The sequence below is a fragment of the Xiphophorus couchianus genome, chromosome 13, assembly GCF_001444195.1.
Source record: "Xiphophorus couchianus chromosome 13, X_couchianus-1.0, whole genome shotgun sequence".
Taxonomy (NCBI): Eukaryota; Metazoa; Chordata; class Actinopteri; order Cyprinodontiformes; family Poeciliidae; genus Xiphophorus; species Xiphophorus couchianus.
The window spans coordinates 1,128,436-1,141,566 of NC_040240.1; the positions used below are offsets into that span (position 1 = coordinate 1,128,436).

Genomic DNA, 13,131 nt, shown 5'->3' on the forward strand with positions numbered 1-13,131 from the left:
GTTCACAATGTTCAAATGAGACTTTGCTCTTTAAAGAGCAAATTTAAAAAGTTATCAATTTTATGGAAACCAATGATGTCATTCTAGAGAGTTTGTGTCTTTTCTGCTGAAATTTTTCTTCATTTACTATAACTTTGGTTTGTTGTTAGTCCCAGTTCTGGATGATCTGAAGCAGAGACACGTCTTTAGTGGCAGTCATGAACAGACACGGTTTGTGTTCATGGGTTTGCTGCAATGTGACACTGATGAAAGCAAGAAAAGATGGACTACAAATACCATCAGTCCTGCTAAACAGTCTCACTGTTCATCTGTTAAACCGGATGTCATGTACCACCTACCTAACAAGATTTTTGTTGTTGTTTTTCTCATTTATTTAATTAATATCTGGTTAATTTGTTGCCTGTTTGGCAGCTTTCGAAAATAATATGTCATAAAAAAAATTAAAAAAAATCAGCCATGTGTTAATAATATGTCACTTTTTATTGGAACAGTTTCTGATGACATAAACATTTTCATTTCTAATATTTATATGTAAATACAATTAAACATTACAACAGTTTTCAACAATAGTCGTAGCAGTTGGTAGTGACAGTTGAATGAAGAAATATAAATATATAACTAAACTATGTGTCCTGTTTTGATGCATATTTTACTCCTGGGTTTGGCAGAACAGACTGTAGGTTCCCAGACTCCCAGGAGGAATTGGGACAGTTTATGACCGAGTCAATCAGCAGTCAATGTGGCCATGACCGTCTTTAGGGACAGTTTGAGGACCTCCAGAGACAGTGGCCTAGTGCATCCACTAACTTGGGAATCCTATGTGGAAAACTACACAAGACTAGAAAACATGGTGGACTTGGAAATAAATGAGTCTAAAATTTAAAGGTTGTCAAACAACCACAATGCAGCAGAGTCAGAACTTTGACAGAGCAGGTTTCACAAGTTAACATCTGCCTTCACAGGCCAACATCCACATTTATGTTTTGTGATTCTGTATTTGAACTTAATAAAGTCCAAAGAGTTTTGTAATTCAAAGTTCATGTCTTCTTTGAAACTGATCGTATGTCTTGGGCTTTGGTATCTTGTCAGAGTTTGAACAGGAAAGCGAGGTTTGGTCTGTCTCAAGGAGAATCCTAGCAGTCTGGTTTCTTCTTGTCGTCTGGTGCTGCCCTTTTCGCTGAGCTGAACTTCAAAGATTTCCTCTCACATTTCTGATGTCAGCTTTTCCGCACACAAAGGGCCTGAACACAGAAGCATGAAGCTCCAAAGCATAAATGAAATCCAGGGTTGAAAGGCCATCCTTGAATCTAGAAAACATTTAGTACAAACATCACTTACTGATGCTAAAAAGAGCATGTTATCAAATGGATGTGTTTTACAGTCATACATAAACATTAATATCTCTAATCTTGTTTTTTGTTTAGCACAGCAAATATTGCAAAGCACTTGAATCAGGTTCTTACTTATTTGTCTGCTGGCTACTGTCGATTCTTACCCTACATTCACTTGTTTTAACTGCAACAAAATAGTAACTAAATTAACATAGTTGAAAAAATCTTGGTTTGTTATTGAAGGACCTACTTCACATGGTCTCTGTCTCTTTATGTTGTGTCCTGTCCTCAGCCGTCCCCCTGTTCCATCAGGAAACATTTTTATTGATTTCCAGCAGGATTTTCTGCGTCTCCTCAGTCCTCTGTGTCTTCTCTCTCCTCATTAGTCAAAAGTTGTTGTCTTGTCTCGCTGATGTTGGAGAATCAACACATAATCAGACACACATTCAGTCTAAATAACAGATGATTGAAGGAGACTTTCTGATCAAGTCATCATCATGTCCTCACCTTTTCCACAATCTCTTCCAACCAGTAGATCAGCAGGTGGAGCAGGTCTTCTGTTTTATTTGTTGGTCAACTCAAGTCATGTGACATGAGTTGACAGAGAAATGAAATAAAGAGAAAAGACAACAGAGTTAAAGAGGAAAATAATCATGGACAGCAGACAGAACCAGTTTGTAACTTTCAGCTCAACTCTATGCAGCTCCATCTGAAATGTTTAGTTATGTTTTGTAGATAGAAATGTTCTTACTTTTTTCGTCAACTGGGTTCTCTTATCTTCCTCCACCTGACAGACGGTGTTGAAGGTGGAGGATTCCAGGCTCAGGAGATCCAACCTGGGATGATCAGAACATCAGAGATTTGAGAAGTTTGGATCTTGGATCAGAGACTAGTATCTGTAGTTTTTAAAGTCTATTCTCTTTTTGTGATCTTTCTGTGTTGCAACACATGAATATGGCCATAGAAACTATTTGTTTTATGAGATTAATAGTTTATTTTCCTTCCCTCTGACCCTGTTCTCTAGTTTCCCTCTGCATAAAAGCTCTTAATTAAATCCCTCAATCACAAATTCTGTCTATCTTCTCCTCTGTCTTCTAATTTCTTATTTGATGCTTTAATTAAGTCTCTAATACAAAATATTATCAGGAAAACTTTCCTTACTTAATGTAAATTTGAACTCTATATGGAGGAACACTTTCTACTAATAGTGAATTTCTTTCTATGTTTATTTAGTAAAGCTGATGGTCCCAGTGCCAGCAGGAGGCCAGCAGTATTACGTGTTGTGGAATGCAAAAACTTACAAACAGGAACCAGGAGGACAGGAACCACATGGACAACCACGAAAGAATCCAGCGATGAGCAGCTAAAACCTGGAAGATTAAAACTGGGAGACTGGATTAATGAAGGTACAGGTGAGAACAATTTACTATATTAGAGCGCACCGTGTGGGGAAGCACCGCTATTACACCCTGAAACTTGGCATTTATTTCTGTCTTTTTCTTTTATCCTTAAAGATTTTAATTTGTACTCCGCGGGGTTGTTTTAATTCCTCTACATTTTAATTTGTCCACCGTGACATCATATTAGTCCTAAAAGATTTAAATTTCTCACTACTTGAGAAGCGTTGTCTCCATCCTTAGAGAAATGAATTTGTCCAGAAAAGCGTTGTCTCTTCTCAGTCTTAAGAGATTTTAGGTTTGACACCCAGCAGCATTACTTACTTTTAAAATTATCGCCTGAGTTTAAATGTCTTGCTCATTTTAACATGTGGCCTTGAGGGTTTTGGAATCCAGCCGCCAAATGATTGATCCGTGGATCAACAGTTCATATCCGGGATCCAAAGGTCCTGCCTATTTCTCTCTTCCTCTTTCATCTATGAACATTTAAATTAACTCCCGTTGTTACTGTTATTTCATACGTAAAACGCTTCACTCCCTGTGGATTTTATAATGTCCAGACCAGAATGATTATAACTTTAAAACCGCTGTTTCAATCCGTTTACACCAGAGCTCAACCGATTATATTGTATTGCATATTATATTGAATTTATTATGTCTTAAAAATTAGAACTGTCAGAAATATTGTTTAAATTTTAGAGTTTCATTTGCAGCAGTGTTGTCTCAATTGTATTGATTCCAGTGTCCGGAGCTGCGTTGTCTTAATTGTTGTTGGTTTGATTTTTGCCCAGCAAGATTGGTTTAGATTTAGTATTAATCCTGTGGCGTTGTCTTATTCCTTTTAGCATTTGTCTTTTACGCACCATCCATGTCCGACTCCTTTTAGTGTTTTTTGTTCAGCAGTAAGGTCTTGTTCCTCAGAAATTTAAATTAGCATCCGCCAGCATTTAGTCATACATTCATCAACAGCAAAAAAGTCAGCATTGCCTGTCCAGCTAGAATCCTTAACATCTAAAATGAAACATCTAGCAGCGGGATAAAGAAAAGCCCCGGCGCAAGACGCTACCTAAGGCATCCTCGGTCCTGCTAGAATCCTTAACATCTAAAATGAAACATCTAGCAGCGGGATAAAGAAAAGCCCCGGCGCAAGGCGCTACCTAAGGCATCCTCGGTCCTGCTAGAATCCTTAACATCTAAAATGAAACATCTAGCAGCGGGATAAAGAAAAGCCCCGGTGCAAGGCGCTACCTAAGGCATCCTCGGTCCTGCTAGAAAGCCATTGGCTTTAACAAAAACAACAGAGAAATTACGTTATCCTAATGGGACTTCTCCGGTAGGTCTTCAGTTTTTCAAGAACCCAATCTAATCAGAGTCATCACTTGACAAGTCGTAGTGAGGTCTAAAATACACTTGTCTGGAACTCTCTCTTCCTCTAATTCTGTCAGGTCCAATTCCAGATTTTGAAGGCATTGATTCCTCTTCTTTTTCCATTTGAGACTTCATACAGACACATATGCAAGGGAATGTCAAACTTGGAACTTTGCAATATGTTGATGGGGAAGTACTAATGGCAGGAGAAGACACAATGGGATCCTCACACACTGTCATTGGTGGACAGTTGAGGACAGGGGTTGACAAAACAGGATCTTCTCTGATTGGGGGACTGATGGCATAGACTGACATAATGGGACCTTCACATGGCAATCTTGGTGAGGGACTGAAGCCAGGGGAGGACAGAATGGGATCCTCACATGCACTCTTAGGTGAAAGACTGATGGGTGAAAACATGGGATCCACCCAGAATGGCATGGGCGAGGGACTGGAGACAGGGGAGTACTGAATGGGATCCTCACATGCACTCTTAGGTGAAAGACTGAAGGGTGAAAACATGGGATCCACCGAGAATGGCATAGGCGAGGGACTGGAGACAGGGGAGGACAGAATGGGATCCTCACATGCACTCTTAGGTGAAAGACTGAAGGGTGAAAACATGGGATCCACCCAGAATGGCATGGGTGAGGGACTGGAGACAGGGGAGTACTGAAAAGAATCCTCACACAATGTATTTGTGGAGGGACTGAGAGCAGGTTCCTCTTCAGCACCACTGTCCCTGGTCCTCTTGGAGGGGAGCTCATCTCTAGGTTGATGCTCCCTGGTGCTTTTGGCAGAGGGCTCCTCTTCATCAAAACTGTCCCTAGTCCTCTGGGCAGGGATCTCCTCTTCAGCACCACTGTCCCTGGTCCTCTTGGCAGGGGGCTCCTCTTCAGCATCACTGTCCCTGGTCCTCTTGGAGGGGAGCTCATCTCTAGGCTGATGCTCCCTGGTGCTTTTAGCAGAGGGCTCCTCTTCACCGTCACTGTCTCTGGTCCTCTTGGCAGGGGGCTCCTCTTCAGATTCACTGTCCCTGGTCCTCTTGGCAGGGGGCTCCTCTTCAGCATCACTGTCCCTGGTCCTCTTGGCAGGGGGCTCCTCTTCAGATTCACTGTCCCTGGTCCTCTTGGCAGGGGGCTCCTCTTCAGCATCACTGTCCCTGGTCCTCTTGGCAGGGGGCTCCTCTTCAGAGTCACTGTCCCTGGTCCTCTTGGCAGGGGGCTCCTCTTCAGCGTCACTGTCCCTGGTCCTCTTGGCAGGGGGCTCCTCTTCATCAAAACTGTCCCTGGTCCTCTTGGCAGGGGGCTCCTCTTCAGCATCACTGTCCCTGGTCCTCTTGGCAGGGGGCTCCTCTTCAGAGTCACTGTCCTTTGTCCTCTTTCTGCTTATGCCGGTCGCAGATGTCACACGAGTCACATCCCCTACCAAACCTACCTGATGACGTTGCGAGATACCAAAAGGTCTGCAGTCATCTGGACTCAAAACAGGCTCTTCAAGTGAGGTCAATTGAAAAATGCCGTCTTGAAGCTTCTGAGCCATCTCGAGCTCAGCGTAAGGACGGTCTACTGTTGGACTGCAGCTGGTAGTACTGATATTACCGTAACTGCTAGTCCAGTCACTACCTACCTCATCTTCACTGAAGATGGTAATAGAGCTACGACTGGAGCTGCTAATACAGCTACCACTGAAACTGCTAGCCCAGTCATCTTGACTGGAGCTACCACTGGAGCTGGTACTACAGTCAACAGACTGCGGAGGTGAACTACACCTCGACTCCTCTTCATGATCTCCAGAAACCATGTTGTCTGACATGATTTCTTGGAAAACATTTGACCACACCTTACCAAGATCCTTACCATCGTCTGGATGTTCCTTCAACGTTGGGGATCCGTCTGCTGGAAGACCTACACTATGAGCTGTGAAGGAAAACAAGAAAAAACCATTGTTCAGCATCAAGACCTTCACAAAAATCCAAAGCAATGTTTAAAGAGAACACTGAAATACCAAAATACACTAACCCAGGTTTGAGAATGTCTAAATATAAATTAAAGAAGTATGTGCTGTGTTGAGGACTTTTTAATAGCTAATAAAATACCTTTAATCTTACATTGTACCATTAGTGTGAATAAAATAAAACACTGCAACAAGTTACTCAGTTTACCCTCCTATAACTCTCACAAATCTTTGATGCTGCTGAACAGGTAAGTTTTATCTTAACAGACAAAACAAGAAACATGAGTCATTCATTACTATTAAACTTAAATTACTGCTTACATAACTTTAACACTATAAAAGAATTGAAAAATAATTAATGTTTCCATTAGAATTTTTAAATGACTAAAATGTTAACTGTAGTTAATTAAATTAAAATCCTCTGAGCTCCACAAATTTTCAGAATCACATCAACAGCTACTCTGACACCCCGTCAGTAAATCCTACAGTATGAATAAATACCTATATACCCCTACATATAGCCAACAGCAGAAATGTACATCTGTAAAAATCAGAGTCTAAAGACTGGGGATCTACTGTAAATAAACAGGCCAGCACAAGTGGCCTTTCCTCCGTTTCCAGTAAAAAGGAGCTCCTACAAAAATAAAACTGCTTATCTGGTTTAGAAATCCATATCCAGTGTTAAAATGCCATTATATTTTGTCTGGAGATAAGCCAGACAAAATAATTCAAATAATAATCTGCATCCCTTATGTGTGCATGATGCCTCAAAGTCTTATTATCACATGTTAATATTACTCCAAATGGCTCAGTTATGGCTGAAGGTAGTGTTATGAAATTCATTACATCAGTCTGAAGATCATGGCTGCACACAACCCAGAAATCCCTTTGGGATTAATAAAGTATTTTTGAATTTGAATTCTGTCAATATTACTCTCTCCATGGAGACAAAGAACATCAACAAAATGGATTCCCTAAAAGTAATTCTCTCAAACTAACATAATAAGTTTTCCAATCACCACACCACTATTAATAATGCTGACTCTTTCTGAAAACGTAATCAGCATGAAAATATATTACAGCTTGAAATATGCAAGGGGCCATGACAGCATTAAAATAAAACTGAACAATAATAATAATATAAACTAAACTATTTAGTAATAACACAGGAGAAATATAGATCTAAAATATCTAACAGATATATAAACAGAAATATATATATATATATATATATATATAAACTTTTCTCATCTTCAAGTATTAAGGTTTAATTTAAAGCAACGTATCCAAGGAGACCAAATGTGTTTTTGAGGCATTTTCTGAAACCCGGAACAGGCACTGACTTCTTATTCCAAAGATCTGAATAAAACAAAACAGATCTTCTAAAACCAGAAATAACTTTTTAAACCAGACAAGCAGTGTTAAACCCCCACATTCTCACCAAAAAATGTTAACTAACGAATTAATCACAACCAGACTAACTGAAACCGAGATCAATGTTTTTCTAATGAATTTTAACATTCACTGATAACATTCAAGTAACTTCTGAAAATGATACATCACTAAAATGCAATGGAACAAAACACTGTTTTCTGATCTTGAGTAATTACAATAAATAATTTAGTTACTTTGTGAAATCAATAGGCACACATTGATTGTTCTTTAGAGATTTTTTCTAAGAATAAAGTTGTCTGTTGTCATTTAATCAATGTATCCATGGAGACTACATATACTACATTTTCGAAAAGCTGGTTCCAAAACTTATTTTAAAAAAAAACAACTACAGTCAGCATTACTGACATTTTCCAAAATTTCAAACAACTAGCATATAAATCACAAAACAAATTCAATTAACTCACAAATATGTTGCATCCCAAAAATGCAAATTATACCTTCCTAAGTTTTTGTCTTTCTTAACTTTTTATTGAAGTCATTTTATATAATTTCCCCAATGTATCCATGGAAACTAAATATGGTTGGGCATTTTTCAAAAAAAATGGACAAAGAACCATCCAGCTTGCCAAGAATTAGACACCAAAGTCATAAAAGCTAATTTTCACAAAGAAATCATTATTTTGTATTTGAAAATCAGCTTTGATTGATGATCACTACGACACAGACACACACGTGCGCGCGCACACACACACACACACACACACACATATAATGCTTATTACTGGGGCGACAGTGGTAGGAGTTTGCCCTGCAATGGCCTGCCTTTGTCGTTGTGTCCTTGGTCAAGACTCTTCTCCCACTTTCCTGCTGGTGTTGGTCAGAAGGGCCAATGGTTTGATATAACAGCTGTGGCTACAATCCATTAGCTTATCATCATCAGTGTGTGAACATGTGCATGAATGGAAATTACTGATTTTATGTAAAGCCTCTTTGAGTGTCTCAATAAACCTCTACAAGTCTGATGTCATTGCCATGGAAACCAAATATGTTTTGTCAGGGCATTTTAAAAAACAACGGTCAAAAAGAAGCCAGTTTTTCCGTTTATTTTTTTCCAAACCAGTATACCAATTTTTCTCAAACACTAGTGCTAACATCCCAGACATTTATCCACAAATTTCAATAAGCTAACACATAAGTCACTAAACTATTTAAATTAACTCACATATTTGTTTCATCCCACAAAAGCAAAAAAGACCTATTGAAGCTATATATTTCAAAGAAGTCAACAAAATTTCGAAGTATTGGACCACAAAGTCTTCAAACCTGATACTGTTAGATTAAATTTGACCGTTTTAGCTTTTTCTAATCAATTCACCATGTTAGCATTCCTGGCGATGCTAAAAACCCCAGATCAACATGTCCTTATCTTGAAAAAATAATAAAACTAAACAATTAAATCATAGTTTGTCATAGGGAAAATACATTTTTAAAAATGTTTTTTAAAGTAATATTAAATATTTAATGCGTATCCATGGATACCGAGTGTGTATCACGGCATTTTTCAAAAAATAACGGTCAAAAACAAACTAATTTTCCAAACAAAACAAAAAAAAAAAACAGGCTACATGTTTCTTTCTTCAAATAATAAAACTAAATTAAATTACAGGCTATCAAAGGGGAAAATACATGTTGTTAAATGTTTTTTAAAGTAACATTAAATAGCTAATGTATTTTATTTAGCGTTTCCATGGAAACTGAATGTTTATCAGAGTATTTTTCAAAAAATAACGGTCACGAACCAACAAATTTTTTCAAGAATTTGACAGTAATTCAACTAATTTGACTATAATTAACTAAAATACATATGTTTCTTAAATCACTACACCAGTTTAACATTCCTGACATTTCCTGGAAATTCAGTCAAGAAAAAAACTCCTTAGTTGAGAAAGATCTATGCTAGCAAGAATGCTACTTGTCTTTTTTTATACAGCAGGCAATATTTCTTTTAAAAAAACGCACACAAACACAAAATAAACTAAACAATTCATTATTATTTTAGCAATAACTTGTTTTTGTTTAATAAAAATAATAGAAGAATGATATGAACCTTCCAGCTGATCCCCCTGCGGGTCCTTCTCCTGGCCAGGATCCATCTTTCGTGGGTTTTGGGATTCTTCAGCAAGTGCGTAATTCACCAAGCGCTTCTTCAGCAAGTTTTGCAAAGTAGACTTCTCCACAGGTTCAAACCTTCCGAGGCGTTAGGCTCCTTCAGGCGTCTCCTTCAAAAGTCCCGTAGCAAAAGGAAAGAATTCAGAAGGTCGGCGTCATTTATAGGGTTTCCGACGCTAACGTCGTTTCCATGACTTTCATTGACGAAGGCTCAATGACGAATGCACGCGCTGGTGCGCGAGAGAAATTGGACTGTACAAGTGGCAAATTGCACCAGCTAAATAGTAAAAGATATGTTAGTATTTTAATATTAATGTTAAATTGTTATCTTTATATAAATCGTTATAAGTGTAGCTTCCGTTCTTTGGTGCCACAGAAACATTGTTACATAGACAAGCAACTACTTTTGGACGTATATCAGAGAATGTTTATATCATTTGATTTATTTTGTGAATGTGGGAATTAGAGAAAATCTGCTGTTCTTGGAAAACTCTCACCTTCCCTTCCTTATAGAGGAGAGATGAAAAACATCTGAATGAAGTCAGCTGACATTTAAAACAGATCCCATCTTTCAATTGAATCACCAAACTGAAGGGAAGTTTGACACATTGTTTTATTGTAAGAAGGTAACATGTACTGAATACTTGCTGCTGCTCAAACATCCTCATGCCCATCCCTGCACTGATCCCCCTGCAGCTCACTTCACTTCCTAAGACATGTTGGATGATGCTTTATAATAAAAAAAAAGTAATAAAATAGTGCAACTCTTAAACTTTGTTCATTGTCTTCATCTACATATAGACATTCAACAAATCAACTTCTAGTTTAGAATGAAGTCCAAATATGCAAACATTGAGAGGAAAGAACTGTACAAATATTCAAATGTCTTTAAAAACCAGCTGATGTCGTCACAGCAGGGTTCAACACGTATCAAACAAGCAGATCTTTAATAGTGAAATAATCCCAGGAGATTACTGATTTGGACACTTTACACTGCAAAAACATTCAATCATACCAAGTATCTTTGGTCTAGTTTCTAGTGCAAATATCTTAGTTCAATTGAAATAAGACAAAACTAACTTAAAAATAATTTTTCATCATATATAGAAGCTTGTTTTAAGCCAATAATTCCTTAAAGTTGATGGAAAAAGTGATAGTTCCACTGGCAGATTATTTCACTTATAACAGGGAAGAAATGTCTTATTATAAGTGAAATAATCTGCCAATAGAACAAATACTTAAAAAAAATTCAATTAAGGAATTATTCACTTAAAACAAGCTCCTATAGCTTGCTGAAAAGTTATTGTAAGTTTGTTTTCTCCTATTTCAGATATTTTAAGATATTTGCTCTAAATAGGAGAACCAAAATCACTCGGTAAGTTTTAGTGTTTTTGCAGTGTAGATCTGCACAGAAAGCAGGGAGTCAACAACAAATCAGCACCGACACTTTCAGGCCGGTCCTGTTAGAAAGACGCCGTTTACTCAAGATGGCAAAAGTACAAGCAAGAAAAATTGGATTTTAGTCGATTTTTTTTCTCTCCTCGTAACAAATGTTCTCAGCACAAAATCGCACACTGCTAAAAGCGAGTTTAATTCTGCTTAAACCTCTCCACATCCGTCTGGAAAACACATTTGTGGGCTGGTGGTGGAGGTTATGATGCATGTGTTACTGAAGTTGTAGCACGTTTTGGTGGAGGCAGTGTGATGGTGTGGGGCAAAGGGAGGCGTTTGGTCCTGGCAGAGAGAAGCTTCCGCAGTTTTTTTTAGTGTGAAGCCCATTAATGCATTTCCCTTCCCAATGTGGGAACGTTGAAGAGGAAATAAACAGGCTTTCAAGGGAATAAGATTTATTGCCAATAACCACTGGTACAATGAAATAGTTGACCAAACACAAATTTCCTCACGTGGGATCACATGTTTCCCTCCCACCACTTCCCCTCCTTTCGCCGCAAAAACACAAAGTGTTGCCAAGTAGTTTTAGTCGAGTTTCTAGGGCAAATACCTTAGTACACTTGAAATAAGACAAAACTAACTTACTAACTTTTTAAGTTACCAGTTTCTCAATATTGATTTTTAAAATGTGATGGTTCCACCTGCAGATTGTTTCACCTTTAACATCTGAAAAATATCTTTTTATAAGTGAAATAATGTGCTATAAGAACTAGGATTTTCTTTTATCAATTTTAAGGAATTAGGGACTTAAAACAAGCTCTTATATCCATCTGAGAAGTTACGTTTCAGCGAACTTAGTCTTATTTCAGCTCTACTAAGATATTTGCACTAGAAACTAGATTAAAAAAACAAAACAAACTTTCTTACATTTGCTTTGTGTTTTTGCAGTCTTCTCCTGGGCTGACTTTTCCCGTTTTCCCAGAGTTCATGTAAACAACAGGGAGGAGAAGCTGCTGATTGTTCAACGTACATCTTCTGAGTGGGGGTTGCCATAGTGATGTTTAGTGCAACGCTTTAAAATGACTCCCAACAACTTTGTGTTACAACTGCTGCTATTTACAAAAGAATATGTACAGCTAAGGCCACAATTATTCATCCCCCTGGTACACTTGGATTTAAAGGAGGCTTTTAATTTGAGCAAGATGTTTCTGCTGAACGTCAACGTTTTCGAGCAGCCAGATCCGAACAGACTGAGAGTCTCAAGGATAAACCATCAAAATAACAGAACTAAAAGAGTTTTCAGTTTTAACATGACATTTTAATATGTGAATAAAAACAATTCCGTTTTGTTTCAACATCTCAAAATAAATGTTCCCTTTGCTCTGTCCTGGTTTCAGAGCTGCCCCGTCTCATTCCCTGAAACAAGCATCTTTGTTGAGTGAGAGCAGTTTTAAATCTAAATCTGCCGGGGGTGTGAATAATTTAAGATTTAACGGTACATTTCGAAACAAACATCAGACGTTCTGACTAACACTTGAGATAGATTTGTTATGAAGTAAAAGAAAAAAAAAAGCCACATATGGATGAGAAGAAAACCAAACAGTTCCTGGTTTTGGGGGAAAATTGGACTTGTTTATCTGCACATCTTATGTAAATACTGTAAGTTTATTAGTTTAGAGAATAATCCTCATAGTGTAAAAACTGAACCTGTAGAGGTATACTGTGGCAGGTGAAGTCTGCAAAAATGTGGCCCATTCACTTTTATGCTGTTTTTTTCTGAAAAATAATTTATTTCAGAACCAGAAAAATAAAAGCAACATAAGCCGAACTGCAGACAGCAACAGAGTCAGAGGACAAAACCAAGCAAACGAACCTTTTTCATCTTTTCTGAACATAAAGTGGAGGCGTGTAGTAGCTGCACCGAAGACCAACAGAAGAGTAGAAGAAATAAAATGTGCTGACAACATATATATATATATATATATACATACATACATGCATATATATATATATATATATATATATATAGATATATATATATATATATATATATATATACATACATACATGCATATATATATATCTATCTATATATATATATATATATATATATATATATATAT

General features: G+C 37.6%; 1 long non-coding RNA gene across 1 annotated transcript; it reads right to left on the reverse strand.

Annotated features, from left to right (window-relative positions):
* Nucleotides 1–455: 455 nt before the first annotated feature.
* On the reverse strand, nt 456–3,810 carry LOC114155553 (uncharacterized). The gene is made up of 4 exons (XR_003597776.1): nt 2,633–3,810; nt 1,839–2,167; nt 1,582–1,740; nt 456–1,307 (listed from the first exon to the last, which is right to left on the reverse strand). It is a non-coding gene; the product is annotated as an uncharacterized LOC114155553 (long non-coding RNA).
* Nucleotides 3,811–13,131: the final 9,321 nt, after the last annotated feature.